The 15,937-nt window shown below is 41.8% G+C and overlaps 1 non-coding gene across 1 annotated transcript; it reads right to left on the bottom strand.

The window, feature by feature from the left end:
* Positions 1-11,174: 11,174 nt before the first annotated feature.
* On the bottom strand, positions 11,175-11,249 carry Trnal-caa (transfer RNA leucine (anticodon CAA)). The gene has a single exon. It is a non-coding gene; the product is annotated as a tRNA-Leu (tRNA).
* Positions 11,250-15,937: the final 4,688 nt, after the last annotated feature.

The following is a 15,937-nucleotide window of genomic DNA, read 5'->3' as shown; positions in this document are numbered from 1 at the left end:
TAGATTACCATTGATGAAATAAAGGCCAATAATTGTAGTACCAACCATCCCTCACCAGACGTTAACTTTCCATTGACGCTGATGTTCCACCTGTCTAAGCCATCGTGGATTAACACTGGACCAATAATGCATGTTCCTTGTATTTACCTGTCCTTTGTTTCAGAAGGAACGTTTATCGGTAAGTAGAACATTGGGGAAGAAGTTCGGGTTGGAGAGGATTTGCTGCTGTGCCCACTGACAAAACTGTACACTATACTGGAAATCATTTTCATGCAATTCTTGATGTAGGTGTACAAAGTAAAGATGGAACCGGTGACGTGTAAGAATACGATGTACACTGGTTTTAGGAATGCCAATTTCGTGTTAAAACTGTCGTGTGCTCACATGTGGATTCATAGCAACGGAAGCGATAACAGTAACTTCGGTAGCTTCTTCTGTGCGAGTGCTACGACGATTGCGTTGTCTTGGGTTGAAACTTCCCGTTTTCTGAGACGAGAAAACATCTGTCGGGAAGGTGGGTTCTTGTCAGGATATCGCTCTCAGTACAGTTCCGCTGCCTGCGTAGCATTTCTCCTACCATCATTATCGTCATCGTCAACAACAGCAACAACAACAACAATAAAAGAAACGTTATGTCGATGCAGTTTGTAGGAAGAACAGCCTTTACTGTATGCGTACTCTACACAACAGTATTTGAAAGGACTAAGCTACTGTACTAGATGTACACGTACGTAAGAAAACAGTATTACAACCACTGTTCTGCTAACTTACATTCCCCATAGATGAGTAGCATCTCTACCTTCTGGTCGTTGTTGTACATTCTTCTCACACAACTCTTTCACTATCGATGGTTGACGGAATGACGGGTGTGCATTCTGCTTATGTTTACATCTGTTCTCTGTAAACGTTAGCACGTGGATGTGTTCCATTACCCCAAGTACCTGCATTAAGCGCTGGGAACGTCAACGTCAGTGTTGTGTTATGTAATTAATAACGTTTTGTTTCAATGAATGATACAATGTGACACATTTTTGAATAGGTCTTTGGGAGAGGAAATGAATTACCGAATAAGAAACACAGGGTGCCATTTAAAAAAAAGTCATATCGCTGTTCATACCTTCGTAAAAAACAAAGCTACATCGTAGGAAATCATGCAGATTGATGACCACCTAGCGGCTAAAGAACATTTGCTTGAAACATTTTGTAATTTGCATCTGGACGAACAGTTATTTAGGGTGCTCAAAATAAATGGAACACCCTGTATAACAACAGGTTTTATAGGTGGATAGATATCACGCAGTTTTCCGATGTAATTTCCCATTATCGGGAGTGAAGTTGCGCATCATGCAGCCTATTGCGCACAATTTGAGTCGTAACACGACGTCCTGTGGCTGCACGAAAAGCATTATTCAACATGATGGCGTTGGTCAGGGTTCCTCCGAGCTATAATCCATAGGTCGCAGTCATCCACTGCAATAGTAGCCCTTGGGTGGCCTGAGCGAGGCGTGTTATCGACAGTTCCTGTCTCTTTGTATCTCCTCCATGTCCAATCAACATCACTTTTTTTTCACTCCGAAACGCTTGGACACTTCCCTTGCTGAGAGTCCTTCCTGGCACAAAGTAACAATGTGGACGCTGTCGTAGTAGCGTAAAACTTATTGTTAGTGGCACCTGAATCAGACTGTACCATATGTAAGGCAGAGCGCATGTATATGTCTCTGGGATTACCTCCCAAAGCCCAGGATCGAGATGAGTCATATTTGGTATGCATTTACGTGTCCCACAAGAATCAAGTCCATGGAATTTTTAACGTGCTAGTTCCAATAAGAACAGAGTTACAGGCAAAAAAGGGGGGGCTCTACTTAGCTCCTGACAAGTAGGCTGCCCTGCATGAGAGATATGTTTTGTTGAAATAGTGTCTGCCTTCCATATCGACTTGCCTCACATGGAACACTGTACATCAGACAGAGAACACTTTTTTTGAAGCAGCAGACATGATGCAGGCTGCCTAGCACAGCAGATGTATTGTGAGAGCAGGATTGGCCTGTTTTATAGACCAGTTTTTCAGGGACTACACATGAGGATGGACAAGGCAGAGCAGAATGGGAGGGAGAGGAGGTAGATATTGAGAGGGTGGAGGAGGAGACGCATAGACAGCGGAAAGGCGGCGATCGACAGAGCTAGGAGCAGTGGAAGGACAGAGAGAGGGGGTGTTTGAGTTGCACCGAGAGCTTGGAATGGAATGGTTGGACAGGGGGCGGGGGGATAGAGGTAGAGGCGGTTTGTGCAGACGGGATCGTCATCCATAGGAGATGCTACACGTATAGATGGAAAAGGCTGACCAGAGAGAGTAGATGCAGAGGAGGTGTACACAGATTAGGGGGAGGGGGGGGGGTGTTGGGGGATATGAGCACTGGTAATGTGGCGAAAAATACAGTTAGGAGGAGGGGGCTGAATGGACAAACAGAAAGAGGGTGAGAAGAAAATCGAGAGACAGTGGGAATGATGAGGAGGGGATGGACAGATCGCTGTGGAATAAGTGCCAAAAGTGTATGCAAGGGAAGCCATGATGAATGGGCTATGGTGCATGTAAAGCAACACGTGTGCATATATAATAAAAGTAAATATGGTCCGTAGTAGGCTGCAATGCGATGTTTATTGGAACATGTGATTAGCTAATCTCTACTATGCATTATTGTGTAGCTAATTTGTTACATGTGTATTTCATGTCAGTTTCAAGTCATTCTTAATTACAGGCAAAAAGAAGCCATATTCAGTCATTTTACAAGAGGCTAGTATTTACTTGTAATTAAAAGTGATTTGAGTATGACATGAAACAAAGATGTTACAAATGTGCTTGACAATGAAGTGTAGTAGAAATTACATACTCGCAAGACTGAATAAACATTGCATTGCAGCCTCCTGCGCAGCATGTTTACCTTTTTTAAGCATATGGAGGCTGTGGATCCCAAAAAATACAAAACATTAAAAAAATTGTGTGTGTGTTCGTCAAGCACCTCCTTCTAAACCCCTCGATGGATTTCATCCAAATCTGCCACTCAAACAGCACACTTCGAGAGTATCAGTACTGTGGGGCTTAGAAACTCCTAGCTCCCATAGGAGTGAAGGCTGTCCTGCATGAAAGGTGTGTCGTGCTGCAGAAGTGCACACACATCAGTTGCAGTTGACGTAGCTGGGGGAAGCTTGAGGTGAACAGAGGAAGGGATGAACAGAGAGGGAGGGAGAGAAGGGGATGGACAGGAGCAGGAAGGCATAACGAGATTTATATAGGGAGGAGGAGGATGAGGAGATGGACGAGGACAAGTAGAACAAGGAGTCGGGGCGCAGGAGATACGGACCGCAAAAGAATGGCGGGGGGGGGGGGGGGGTGGAGGATGAGGTGGACAGAGGGGTCGAAGATTATAAGAGATGGACACGTAGTGGTGTGAGGGCGGAGATGTTTGTAATATACGTGTTGAATACACACGCGAGTCAAGCCGCAGGGAAAAGACCAGTGTTTCTACAAAAGCCACTGCTTTCTTCAACACTTTGTTAATGTATTTGGCTACATTTTGCTCATACCATAACGTACTTCAGACTTCGATATCTTCTGTGATCTACTGTAATGATGTCAAGTATGTATTTTCGTCCTATGTTCTGTAGTAAATCACTTATTCACTCAAACACTTAAATACCCAGCTGCTCGTTCCACTTGACAAAGAAGCGTCTATGAGTGGATGCCTTATACATAACGGTGTTTCTTCCTTCAAGCCCCATCTGTATACATGAGCTACGCGCCTTGGGAAGTATTCTTCCTTGAGCTGTTATTCAGAACACTGTGTTCAGGCATGTTATTTCTTCCCTGCATCTTTCTGATACCACTGGGTGAGCAATGGAGGTAGGATCTCGAACAATCATGATGGACCAGGTGTACAAGATGCCTGAGGTTCCTTCACAGGTAAGTATGTAAATCTCTGCTGGTCTCACTAAGCGTATAGGATCGTGTTCATTGGAAGCTTAGCGCAACACATGAATAGCCTAATAAATTCTGTTAGCAGCCGATACTTAGCTCACCTTGATTTTAAATGATCTTTATTTTATTTCTTTGTTTTTGAATTTTTGAGGTTCAGACACGATCCCCAGTTGGTACATCACCCACACATACACCATCACACCCAAAGGGAACTATCAATGAGTGTCTAGACTTCACACTAACACAGTACTGGAGACGCTGAACAGTCTCCAATTCAGAAATGCAAAATTCTCTATCTTTATTAATGGCTGCATTAATACCATAAGTGTTATCCACTTTATATGGAGACATGTAAAATGTTTCCAGATGGCGCCTTATCATCTCATATCGATCGTAAGCCTTTACCCTGGAAATGAAGCCGTCTGCAGCCATATAAAGCAAGTTTACATCCTTATATATTACGTTTTTTCAAGTTCATAATGAAAATAGTAGGAGTGAGCATTGTACTACGGAACAGTTTTCAGACTTCCGTCTCCAGCTAGCCCTGTAATAGAACGTTAATACATTTTGTTATTTCATTTTGAAATGATATCAAGCCGGCCGGTGTGGCCGAACGGTTCTTGGCGCTTCAGTCTGGAACCGCGCGACCGCTACGGGCATGGATGTGTGTGATGTCCTTAGGTTAGTTAGTTTTAAGTAGAGGGGACTGATGACCTCAAATGTTTATGTTCCATAGTGCTCAGAGCCATTTGAACCATTTTTTTCCTTTGCTGAATGCCCCCTCGACTTCCTTATTATTTCCCTGATACCCTATATCTTTATTTCGCGACAATACAAAACGAGATGCCGCTCTTTCAGCATTTTCTGTGTCCTCCATTAATCCTGTATTTTGGAGATATCATTCAGCGCAGTAATACCCCGGAACACAAGAAACAAATGTAGTTTAGGCAGTCCCTTCAGCAGATTTGTTGCTTCCTCTAAGTGTTATATCGATAGAAAACAGTTTTTGGTCCAGTTTCAGTGCAATATGTTACATGCAATGGTTCAGATTTGTGTGATTTGACGTACATCAGAAATTTAACGGAACACTTAAGAGGAGCTTTCGTGGTTGTTAAATGAAGTCATATTCAACGAGAAATTGTGCTTTGGATGTTTTCTACATGCTCTTGAAGTCTTTTTTGCAAAGGGTCCCGGACAGTGGAATAATATTCAAGAATTTTTAAATGTCACGCTTTGTGGCTTGTGTATATTTCCCGCGGATTCATCCAATGAGTCTCAGTCTTTCATTCCATCCCAAGAGGTAAGTTTCATGAAGTCGTTTCAGTTTAAATAGCGACATGCACACAATCCTGATATGAGTCTTTCCACTAACTGATCACTGAAAGTCTAATCAAAGAATTACTGGTGCTTGCGCTTATATACGTGCAGTATGCTACATTTATGTTGAGGATCAATTCTCAGTATCCAATCCATGCATAGATTTTCTGAGGCTCTCCGTGCATTTTGTTACAGTTCTATGACGTTACGACACGTCTACTACAAGAGCAGCATCCGGAAATTGCCTCCTAGAGCATTGTGTAGTGTATGCTACATATCCTTCATTCCTTCCTTTATAACCATTTTCGATTTTCTGTCCAATCTTTCTTGAAAAATATTCGATGCTATCTCTTCTAAATAATGTAGTTTATTCTTGAGGTTTATGATCTTCCTTAACTTTCTGGTATCTCTTAGAAACTGATGATTTAGAAACAAGCAAACATTGGTCAATGACTTCTTACTCTCTGTATGGCCATGGCGCACTAACTTTGCTAATTACGTATTTGACATAGTGTACCCAGTGTTGGTTTCTGGTGTCTGGAGTGCTCTAAATATATGTCAGTACCTATACACCTAAAAGTACTTTTTCTGTTGTTGTACCACAGAAATTATAAACGTCTGTTAATGATTTTGCTTGTGATTTCCACACATATTCTCATCAGAATTCATAACGTATTGTAAAGGTACATCCCGTACTCAGGCATGCAGATACCGTGCTCTAATAATGTGACGCTTTATATGAACAAAGATAATGAGTTAGGAGCGTATATCGAGTCCACGAGTGCTTTTATGTACAACTTTCTCGCCCAAATCGTTGTACATTTATCCATACATATATGGTTCTTTAAATTTTTATGGGTAAGCAACGCCTGATCCAGTAACTTACTTTTGCGGCACTCAACTACATATCAAGCCCTGATGTTGCTCTTTTAAGGAAAACTATTATTTATTCTTCCTTGTAATTATCATTGCTTTTATCAAAGACCTCTCACATTCTCAAAAGCTATTACAGATCTATCACTATTCCTAAATTCTTGTAGCCAATAAACTCCCATATCCTGTATGTATATGGGTATCGTAATTTCAGTAACTTCCTTGTTCAGTCCATTGTGTCTTTACTTTTATGGTCCAAGTACAAAGACGATCACCGTTTGGCTTGCGCTTTTACATCCGTGATTGTGTGCATGCATGCGTGCATATATGTGTGTTTGTGTGTGTTTGTTTGTGTGTGTGTGTGTGTGTGTGTGTGTGTGTGTGTCTGAGAGAGGGAGAGAGAGAGAGAGGGAGAGAGAGAGAGAGAGAGAGAGAGAGAGAGGGAGGGAGGGAGAGAGAGAGAGAGGATGGGTGCGTGGGTGTGTGGGTTGGTGCGTATCTGGAAGGAAAGTTATAAACTATATAAATTATACCTACATATGACGACCATTAATTCAATACATACGAGAAACACTCATCTTATTCGGAACAAGTTTCTATGTAGCTGTATTCAATGTAACAACGGACAGAAATTTAAAACGGTCTTTATTTTCAATTAAACTGTAGAATGAATTATGTTTAATTATTTACTTTTACTTTCAGAACAAAGCCTCATAATAGCAGATAAATGCGTAATCTCGATATGGAAATACGGATCGTTGAATATTCCCAGGCATGTGCTAAATATCTTTTATGACAGATTCTTCTTTCTCGTTTCTGTTAAGCATAAGATCTATAAATGATAATCAACTGTTAGTCGAACTATGGGACCAGTACTTTGCACGAATTTTGGAAGCGGAGAGATCATTCCTGAGTTTAAAATATGTGCCCTTTGTGCCTTCTTAACATGGAAGAAAAGGAAAGCAAGAACGTTATACCAAGGACAGTGTTTCGAAATTATTTATATGTTTATTTTACATAAAATCTGTGAGCCGTGCGCGACTCGTGTTCGTGCCGTTTATTACTTGACACCTTGTCTTTGCGGAACTGCCGTCCCGTTTCTTATTCGATTTACTACCGAGCGAGGTGGCGCAGTGGTTAGCACACTGGACTCGCATTCGGGAGGACGACGGTTCAATCCCGTCTCCGGCCATCCTGATTTAGGTTTTCCGTGATTTCCCTAAATCGTTTCAGGCAAATGCCGGGATGGTTCCTTTGAAAGGGCACGGCCGATTTCCTTCCCAATCCTTCCCTAACCCGAGCTTGCGCTCCGTCTCTAATGACCTCGTTGTCGACGGGACGTTAAACATTAACCACCACCACCATTCGATTTACTGGCGTCACTAAGTGACTGGCCTGCCTGCCCGTGAGTGGCAGCAGCAGCTCTATCGATAAGCGCACTGTCGTACTATCTTTGTTTCGCGGAACCGTGTGTAGCTTGTGTAGTTTTGACTGAGCAGTTATTTTAATGCTGCCTGCGTACTGGATTCAGTCGGTTTGGGCGGAGCAGCAAGCAAGTCTCCGCGGCGCAAAGACAGACCAGGGCCGCTGACGGTGTGCACGCGCAGTCAGATCGTGAGGCACTAGATGCAAGAGTGACAAGTTCGTTGCCCACCGAAACTGGACGCTGAAGTTGAGTCATCAGTTAATCTATTATGAAATCTCAACTATTCTGACACCTCATCGTTCATTTGCGGGTTGTCACCTCCTTGGTCATTCGGGCTAGCAGCCGTCTTCCTATGTTGTGATTAATTACTGAACTGACTGTTGCTTATCAGTGAAGTGCACCAGCGGTATTCTCTGCCTTGTGACCGTTAAAGCCCCAGTTACCTGCCCTGGTCGTTAGCGTAATTTGTAGGCTGTGTGCCTCTTCCTCGTTGTGTTGCTGCTGGCCACCACGGCGTGTAGTTAGACAGCTTTTTAGGTTATTTGGTTCATATATGCTTGGAGTGGTTATTGTTCCCCTGGCTGTTTTTAGACGCCTGTTTCTAAAGGCGTAGTGCTGTTCGTATTATCGTCCTTGGCCGACATTCTCCATCATTGTGCCATTGGTCGGACGGAAGGGAAATGGGTTACATTGTTCGTCGGTCCTTGGGCCGTCCCTAGTTTGGGTTGCCATCCGATTACCTAATTTCAACTCTTGGCTGTCTGTCTCACCTCACCTTACGTTTGAGATACCTTCCCAGGCCGGCCCTTGGAACACTTCTGAGCACCACTTGTTCTGTTGGTTTTAAATTGTGATTTTCATTTTGGTTGAAGTATTGTACGAGGCCTTCCACCGTGCATTAATTCAGTTTTATTAAATTTTATATAAAGGCCTTCAGCTGTGTTGAATTCAAATTTCGAGCATTGACTGTTTCTTTAAAAAAATATTCTTGGAAATTGTCTTATCTGAAATTGTTTGTAATCCAGGTAATAAGCCATTAGTTGTTCCATGTGTTGTGTGTGGCCTTCAGCCGAGGATTTGCATGAATCCCTGAATAAGGCCTTCAGCCGAGTGTATTCTCTAAAGGAAAATTTTTATAAGAAGCAAAGGTTTATTATAAACTATTTACCCCACTTGTTGTTCAGGCCTACAGCCATTGTTTCAAATTTGTTTGTGGCCTTCAGCCATGCAAAAAGTTAGTCAAGTTTCGGCCATTCTGTTGTAAGTTTACAAGGAATTTTTCTTGCTTAAAAAATTGTTTGTCAATGTGCTTTAATTATAGTTGTCCTTCAGACGTGTAGTGTAGGCCTTCAGCTGTTAATTGTTTTCATTGCATTTAAAAAAAAAAATAAAGATTTTTCACCTTATGTTTTAATTGCTTTTAATTTCTAAGCCAGGCCTTCAGCTGTTCTTGTGTTTGCCGTGTGGTTTCTGGCCTTCATCCTAGAAAGCATCTCAAGTCTTCTTTAACTAGGCCTTCAGCTGTATTGTTTAATTGTCATCCTTTAAGCCCATGTGTAAATAGGTGGTTCTTAAGAAAATAAAGTTGTGTGTTTGATTGTGCAACTCACAGTAACTATTTACGGGCCCATCCACAATCTTATCCTGTGGGTTCTCTGACTACTTACCAGTCAGGTCTCAATCTGGTAAGGTTCACACTCTATAGTACCGTATACACACACATCAAAAAAAGATTTGCATCACCTCACACAGTCCCGAAACCTGTACAGAAAATCTGAACAGAGATCAACATAAACATCATATCAGACATTTTTATTGGCTCATGAAAACCACACATTACATGTTGGACCACCGTACAACAAGACCTTCAGAGGTGATGGTCCAGATTGCTACACTCACTGGTACGTCTAATATCCAGTAGCTCGTACTCCAGCATTGAGGCATGCCTATATTCGTCATGGCATACTATTCACAAGTTCATCAAGCCACTGTTAGTCCAGTCCCACTCCCCAACGGTGGTTGGTCGGTCACGTCGTCCATAAACAGCCCTTTTCAGTCGATCCCAGGGAAATTCGATAGAGTTCATGTCTGGAGATCATGTTGGTCACTGTAGTCGAGCGATGTCGTTATTCTGAAGGAAGTCATTCACAAGATGCTCACGATGGGGGCACCAATTGACTTCCGAGAAGACGAATGCCTCGCCAATAAGCTGCCGATATGGTTGCACTATCGGTCGGAGGATGGAAGTCACGCATCATATAGTCGTTACAGTGCCTTCCAATGACCACCAGCGGCGCACGTCGGCTCCACATAATGCCACCCCAAAACATCAGGCAACCTCCACCTTGCTGCACTCACTGGACATTGTGTCTAAGGTGTTCCGCCTGACTGTGTTGCCCCCAAACACGTCTCCGACGATTGTCTGCTTGAAGGCATATGCGACACTCATCGGTGAAGAGAACGTGATGCCAATCCTGAACGGTCCATTATGCATGTTGTAGGGCCTATCTGAACTGCTCTGCATGATGTCGTGGTTGCAAATATGGACCTCGCCATGGACATCGAGAGTGAAATTGCGCACCATGCTGTCTATTGCGCACAGTTTGAGTCGTAACACGATGTCCTATGGCTGCAGGAAAAGCATTATTCAACTTGGTGTCGTTGCTGTCAGGGTTCCTCCTAGCCATAATCAGTAGGTAGGGGTCATCCACAGCAGTAGTAGCCCTTTGGCGGCCTGAGGCACGTCATCGACAGTTCCTGTCTCCCTGTATAGCCTCCATATCCGAGCAACATCTCTGATTAACTCCGAGACGCATGGACACTTTCCTTGTTGAGTCCCCTTCCTGGCACAAAGTAACGATGCGGACGCGATCTAACCATGGTATTGACCGTCTAGGCATTCTTGAACTGCAGACAACACGAGCTGTGTACCTCCTTCCTGGTGGAATGACTGGAACTGATCGGTTGTCGGACCCCCTCCGTCTAATAGGCGGTGCTCATGCATGACTGTTTACATCTTTGGATGGGTTTAGTGACATCTCTGAACAGTCATAAGGACTGTGTTTGTGATACAATATCCACAGTCAACATCCATCTTCATGTGTTGTTGGAATCAGGGTGATGCAAAACTTGTTTAGATGTTTGTAGTTATCATCTTATTATTAAGTTCTAGTTTCACATAACACCTGCCAAAGAATAGTAAGAGTGTGCACGTGAGAGTGGAAGTGTGTTTCCAATGATTACTAGCAGTGTACAAGCTGAAACTTCCTGGCAGATTAAAACTGTGTGCCCGACAGAGACTCGAACTCGGGACCTTTGCCTTTCGCGGGCAAGTGCTCTACCAGTTGAGCTACCGAAGCACGACTCACGTCCGGTACTCACAGCTTCACTTCTGCCAGTACCTTTCTCCTACCTTCCAAACTTTACAGAAGCTCTCCTGCAAACCTTGCAGAACTAGCACTCCTGAAAGAAAGGATACTGCGGAGACATGGCTTAGCCACAGCCTGGGGGATGTTTCCAGAATGAGATTTTCACTCTGCAGCGGAGTGTGCGCTGATATGAAACTTCCTGGCAGATTAAAACTGTGTGCCCGACCGAGACTCGAACTCGGGACCTTTGCCTTTTGCGGGCAAGTGCTCTACCAACTGAGCTACCGAAGCACGACTCACGCCCGGTACTCACAGCTTTACTTCTGCCAGGAGAGCTTCTGTAAAGTTTGGAAGGTAGGAGACGAGGTACTGGCACAAGTAAAGCTGTGAGTACCGGGCGTGAGTCGTGCTTCGGTAGCTCAGTTGGTAGAGCACTTGCCCGCGAAAGGCAAAGGTCCCGAGTTCGAGTCTCTGTCGGGCACACAGTTTTAATCTGCCAGGAAGTTTCATATCAGCGCACACTCCGCTGCAGAGTGAAAATCTCATTCTGGAAACATCCCCCAGGCTGTAGCTAAGCCATGTCTCCACAATATCCTTTCTTTCAGGAGTGCTAGTTCTGCAAGGTTCGCAGGAGAGCTTCTGTAAAGTTTGGAAGGTAGGAGACGAGGTACTGGCAGAAGTAAAGCTGTGAGTACCGGGCGTGAGTCGTGCTTCGGTAGCTCAGTTGGTAGAGCACTTGGCCGTGAAAGGCAAAGGTCCCGAGTTCGAGTCTCTGTCGGGCACACAGTTTTAATCTGCCAGAAAGTTTCATATCAGCGCACACTCCGCTGCAGAGTGAAAATCTCATTCTGGAAACATCCCCCAGGCTGTGGCTAGGCCATGTCTCCGCAATATCCTTTCTATCAGGAGTGCTGGTTCTGCAAGGTTTGCAGGAGAGCTTCTGTAAAGTTTCGAAGGTAGGAGACGAGGTACTGGCAGAAGTAAAGCTGTGAGTACCGGACGTGAGTCGTACTTCGGTAGCTCAGTTGGTAGAGCACTTGCCCGCGAAAGGCAAAGGTCCCGAGTTCGAGTCTCGGTCGGGCACACAGTTTTAATCTGCCAGGAAGTTTCGTATCAGCGCACACTCCGCTGCAGAGTGAAAATCTCATTCTAGTGTACAAGCTGCTAAGCTCACTAAGGTACATGATTTATAGATCGATTAGCTGCTTTCGCTATTTTTTATTTTTCCCCGAAATTTACATTTCCGCAAACTTTAAATTTAAATCTGCCATCAACTTCTTAGATAACCTGGGAACAGATCAAAATACTCTTATGCCGTTCTAGACAACAGTACGAACAAACTTTGGATTTGTTGCGCGTTTTCTTTTGCAGAAGTTTATGTAAATGTAATATTGATATTTGACAGGAATATAATAGTGAAATTATTGTAGGGTAAAGGGAGTAAGTTGGTACTGTATTTGTGTCAACACAGTGGATAATTCCACACGACGAAATGGCGTAACAGTATGAAAAATTTCCTAACGCCATATGTTTCAGCCAACACAATAAGAATGTATTATAGAATGAAATGTACTTCTCTGAGTTTCCCGATTGGTTCATCTGCAAGTTATCTCCGTTTTAGGTCGTTATTGAGCTTATCTTACAAACAGTCTGTACCAAGTTGATGCAAGTGATTGACTTTCTTTCTTCCTGTGTTAGTGCATACTGTGAATATATGAACTGAAGAGAGACGGTTTCCTGTAATAGAGTTTCTTTTGTGAAAATAGTGTCATAGTTACTAAGAAGCAACACTGCTTACTTACTCCTGGAAATAGTGTCATAGTCACTAAGAAGCCACAATGGTTACTTACTCCTACCAATATTTGTATCTTCAAAATCAGCGAGATCATGTGATTTTAGTTAACAGAGAAATAAGTATATTTTTAAGTAACTATTTACTACTACAGACGTAGAGATTTTAATTTGATTTACAATGGGTTCCTTATCCCAGTGCATGGAGCAAATACTGTCATTTGCTCGAGATGAAACTTAGGCATTGTATCTACACGCTCTTTATATATATCAATGCTTTAGTTATTGATTTCCATATTTTGCAACGGTGCAGAACTCTGTTATGTTATTTCTCCTGTTAAGCCCACTTTGGTGTCGGTAAAATAAATTCGCAATTAAAATGATTTCGGACTTTTGGGAAAGACCATAGCTGGTAGTTTAAGGAGACCTTTGGCCACGTCAGAAGCCTTATCCCAATGAGAAAACGGTCTCCGGAGCTGCTGACGTTATGCTTACAAGATGAACTACTATGTTAGTGGAAGCATATCCGTTCCCAGATTGCCTAGTGGAAATATGTCATTGAATTCGCTAGGAGCTGTCAAAAGGCAAGTTCTTGCTTAGAAAACATCTTCTCCTAGCTGCCACGTGTTTACCAGGCAATGGGTTCAATATCTAACAGGGTGATTGCATTAATCTAATACCCTGTTATTCCTCAGTACATTCTAACACGCTAGTTTCGATATAAATTTCTATCATTATTGTTGTACTTATTATTATTACTTGTACTAATAGTCCTATTATTATTATTATTATTATTATTATTATTATTATGTAGATCTTCTTAAGACACTTTAACCATTTTACTGCAGTATCAGTTAATTACTACTGTAAGTTCTCTATGAACTAATATTCTACAACGATCACAAATAGATATTTTTTTTTAAACCTCACTTCTTTTCTAAAATCCAATTTCTGTTCAGTGATGCACCATAACTTTGAGACGCTTTGCAGTTCTTTATAAGCCGAACGACCATCCGAGAAAGATGGACTCACTTATTCACACAGTGTTTTACATTTGTAAGTAAGGCATAATGGCTCACATCAACATTCGCCTCGAAACGGCCAAAGAAAATATAAAGAAGGTAAGCTTCGTTCTGGTTAATTCTTACAGGGCTGAAAATAATGCAGTGTTATCTGCGCACAAAATTATCAATGAAATGCCAGCATGTGTGGTTAACGAGTGTTCCCTATGACACTGAAACAGTACTTTGTCAGAATCCATGTCCTCGTACACTTTTGAATAAACTAGGAGTATGGATATATCTCGCTTGAGTTGCTGTTAAAGGTGCAGTGCTACGAGAGCAATCAAACACCTTCAGATTCATTGAAGCTTGTAAAATATCTTACGTCACTAACAGTATTGTGTTGCTAAACTGTATCTAGTATGGAGTATTCAAGATCACCATGACCCATCACAATAGATCATTGAAGCCTAAAAGTACTGAGAGGATACTCAAACTTAGCTATAGTGTATTATTTTCAACTTGGGTTGTTCTGGGTTCCTGATGTTACGTTTAAAAACATTATAACATTAAGTTTCAGCATTACTGGAAGTCGTCTATAATATATCAACAAATAACATTTCACGTGTCATATTTCTAAAAAGTACCAATTCTTAAGCCAAACAGACGGTTTTTCACTAATATACACAACTACATATTAAGCTCAAACAATGGTACCGAAAATTTTTCAGTAATGCCGAAACTACAAACAAAGTCATGCATGTATTAAATAGTGAGCTGGCACTGTAATCAGTATGCTTGGCATACTTACTTCGTTGAAGTTGTCAGCAACCATGTATGCGACCTTCCGTGAAGTATGTCTTGACTATTTGAGCAAGACGGAAATAATAGCTTGGCACTCGTACTCAGGTACGTGTGGTCATGTGCTATAGTAGATTATGATTTTTCAATCTCCATGCAGGATTCATACTGTTGAAATAGAGAGAGGTGAAGATCTTTGAATAAATAGCTGCAAAAATAAATGACCTTTAAAACCTTGTGCCTCAACAGTGACACCTGATACAAATGTGCGTTCATCAATCTTTAACCTTTCTTACTGCTAAAACATGTCAAATTACCGTTCTGTTTTTTCAATAATGTTCTGTAACTAATTACCCATAAAATTTTCTTCTGCAAATCTAATTGCGTTACATTCCAGTACCACACAAATCTTTGGAAAGAACTTTTCACTCGTGTCATGAATAAAAGGCGAAACGTCTTGGCTGTTCTGTAATTTTCAAGTTGTTGAAACAGTAATGCACAAAATCAATGCTACAGATGCTAAAAACCTCAATAATATTTTGTTTTTGGGGTTGATTTCAAATAGTTCCTTAGAAAATCCTTTGGAGTTAGTATGTGAAAAAGACCTCACGAACTGTTAGTCTTGCAACTTTTATACTTTATGCAAACATTTTATGATCTATAATTTCAACAAATCGCCACAATATGTTGGAGCTTGTGTACTGAATAAAAGGAGGTTTCTTGAGCCATTGTGGCCTAACTTCAAGTCATTTAATTTTGAAGCAATTCGCCACATTTATCTAAAATATTATAGACCTAAAATTGCTAGAGCTTACAGCTTCATAAAAAACTAGGAGATAACAAATTCACAAAGTGTGAGGTCAGAAAGCATCTACACGAAGAGATCAAGTTCCTTAAATTCGGGATAAATTTTGTCCCTCCAAAGTTTACTGTACTGCTCATATTGTGGACGTCTTGGAGCGAAGATAGGAACTTCAATAACATAAATCACGTAGAATATACACAACTGAATCTGATCAGTCGTTGCAAAATGTTTTGCAGTTGTAACACTGTTATTGACTGTAATACAGCACATCAAAATAAATAAAAAGTATGGAACATTATCCTGACAAATAGTGGCCTTACACTTAAGTTTACTAACCACAAGTTAGTAAAATCTGTGGTCATTTCTCTCACCCAGGTTCCCTTCCCTCACCCCACCTTGTATTTTATCAGTTAAAGTGTAATACCTGATACATTCTACATATGTCGCACCATTTCATATGAATGTTAAACATGTGAAGACTCTGTTAGTCGGACATTTTATTCCGAAGAGACGGTAAAAGTGAATGTCAAAACATACGAAGTAGTAATAAAACATTTAATAATCTTTGTAGTTGCACATGGA

The sequence above is a fragment of the Schistocerca cancellata genome, chromosome 7 (genome assembly GCF_023864275.1).
Source record: "Schistocerca cancellata isolate TAMUIC-IGC-003103 chromosome 7, iqSchCanc2.1, whole genome shotgun sequence".
NCBI lineage: Eukaryota > Metazoa > Arthropoda > Insecta > Orthoptera > Acrididae > Schistocerca > Schistocerca cancellata.
This window is presented reverse-complemented; position numbering and strand designations above follow the sequence as displayed.